Source organism: Durio zibethinus, chromosome 26 (genome assembly GCF_047325235.1).
Source record: "Durio zibethinus cultivar Kanyao isolate XHJ-2024 chromosome 26, ASM4732523v1, whole genome shotgun sequence".
NCBI lineage: Eukaryota > Viridiplantae > Streptophyta > Magnoliopsida > Malvales > Malvaceae > Durio > Durio zibethinus.
This window is the reverse complement of record NC_143187.1, coordinates 16,675,659-16,678,660: the sequence shown is the minus strand read 5'-3', so window position 1 is coordinate 16,678,660 and position 3,002 is coordinate 16,675,659.

Sequence of the window (3,002 nt, the reverse complement as noted above, 5' to 3'; positions counted from 1 at the left end):
GTTTTGTTATTTTTGTTTAATAATATGATATAAATCTTAGGAATGATTACATCAGTATAAAATTTTTCATTTTTAATTTTTAATTTTTTAAATTTTTATTTTTAATAAATTAAAAAAATAAAAAATAAATTAATTTTATCCATTAAATTTATTAAAATTGATAATTAAAAACATATAACACTTTTTAATGTAAATTTCATTCTAAAATTTCTAAAAACCAAAATTTTGATAAAAATTTTAAAATGGATAGTCTAGTTTTTTTTTTCTTAAAAATCGTAACATATGCTACGTTTAATTAATTTTATTTGATTTTATATAATTTTAAAAATATTTCAATATATTAATTATATTTATTTCTCTCTAAATTTTTAATTGACTTATTTTTTTTATATAAAATTAATTTATGGCCCATACATGAATTATTTTATTTACTTAAATGTGTTTATATTGCAAATTTTGTATTTTTTTCTACAATTATATCTAAATCTTTAAAACTTTATGACACATAATATATAAACATATATTCAATTAACATGTCCTAAGTAAACTAAATTTTATGATTATTATTTTGATCAAAATGTTTCATGTGAAGAAATAGGAGATATTAGATATATATGGATAAAAAATAAAAAAATTGAATATAAATATAATATTGATGTTTTAGATGAACATAAATATCAAACAATCAATTAAATAATAAAAGAAGTATTGGTATTGCTTTGCTAGATTATGGTTTTGATCAAAATATTGAAAAACAAAATCAATTAAGAAATGTGTGACAAACAAAAATAATGTCAAAACAATAAATCATCTAAATAAAATCAACAAAATCACAAAAGCAATATAAATCTTAAAGAAAATTTGAATACCGAAAAAAATGACATAGCATATATTATTAATATTAATAGATTTAAAGTTAAATGTGTTTTTGAATTTAAAAAATAACTAATAATAAGGTACTTGAAAATTGAAAAGATATTGAAGAGATGCATGTGATTTTAAATTTAGAGAAAATATTTTTCGCTTTTATTTTTTTTTTTTTCATATCTATAGTAAAAACATCAATAATTTAATTTGTTTTTAAATTTAGCAATATTTTTAATTAAAAATTAATTACTTGGTTAATGAATATTTTGTCATATATTATTATCTTCTTATCTATGTGATATTAATCTAACCTCACACCAAAGTTTCGATACATCGTCTATATAAAAAAATTAATTTTCACCTATTTTATTCTTAATTATTTCCTTAAGAAATTTTATAGATACTACTAGTGTTCTATATATATCATAGGACATGTGAAAACATTGAAAAAATATTATTGTAATGTAAATAAAAAAATAATAACTATATTTTATATATTGTTATAGAAGACCTATGGTCTTATTTAACTTATAAAAGAAAAAAAATTATAACATTTTGCTTTAAATTTATATATACTAAAAAATAATTTAAAATGAATGTTGGTTATATATTTATTATACATAATGAAATTATAACAAAACACATCTTTTATGCATGCATTTAGTTTTATTTATTATTACACCAAAATCATTTAATTTAAGATGAAAATAGTGAAAAACATATATTACAAATCTAATAATAAGAACGTAATATCTAAATATATTCATGCTTTACATAACATATAATAATAAATAAATAAATGAAGTTATTTAAGCCAATGTCTTTGTACACTGTAATATGGCATAGATGTAATTAGATAAGGGCGATAAGAGTTATTATATGTTCCATAATGGGGTTATGTGTGTTTCTAGCTTTTGCTGATTGAATTTGGTGTATTATTTTCACATATAGAGTTTATACTTTATCAGATTTTAATCTCATGGGCTTAGTGATGAGAATTGGGTTTTATACTTTATCAGATTTTAATCTCATGGGCTTAGTGATGAGAATTGGGTATTAGCCTAAAAAGTGTTATGGGTTGTTGGAAACATTCTTTTTCTATCACCTAGAAAATTTATCTTCAAATATCACTTAAATTGTATATAATAAATGTAAACTTTTAAAATTAGAAGCATCAACGGGTTTGAAGCTAAATACAATCTCAATATGTAAATTAGTTTTTTTTTCAAAATTATAAATTAGTTTATGACAAAAAGTAAATTTTTAACACAATGTTTTAGGTAATTCATGCAGTCAACATATAAATTTACTACACTTGTTAGTCATCACTCTTTCTACATTTTGCACATTACTTTTTGCTTGTTTATTTTCTCATGTAATTTAACTACTTTGGTCAAAATATAAAATAATTAGGCTATGTGATAGTGTTAAAAAATATAGAGATTTTTATTTAATATTTAAAATGTTATCGACCTAAAGCATTTTCACTGCAAGAAAACTATCTTTATCACTTTTTTATTAAAATCAGCTAATTTTTCAGCTATAGTATTATAATTAATATACAGTATTATAAATTATTAAAAATTGATTAAAATCTTAATTAAATTTCCTTTAAAATTGATTTGATTTAAATCTAATTTAATTGATTCAATTCAATTCATCAAATTTAAAAAATTATTTTTAAAATTTTATACTATTATAATATAATTTTTAATATATTTAAATAAATTTAATATAAAATAATTATTTTTATTCTATAAAAATTAATAAAAGAATATAAGTTACTTTAGTTTGTATTTTTTTTATTTTTCTTTATAATTCAAAAATCAATTCATACCTAACAAGGGCTTAATATCTAAATTTAAATCGAATTAAATAAAAAAATCTTATCTTAATGAACATTTTAATTTTAAATAATTTTTTAATTTTTTAAAATTTTCTCACGCCGTCGTCACATAAAAAAAAATAAAATCTGCTCCGTATTGACTATAACGATAGTCAATATTCAGCTCAAAATGAAATGCTTACATGATTATAAATTAAAATTTAAAATTTAATTTAAAAAACTGAATTTTTTATATATTTTAACCTTTTTTTTTTAACAATATAATGACAGAAATTCTGCAACATCTTGT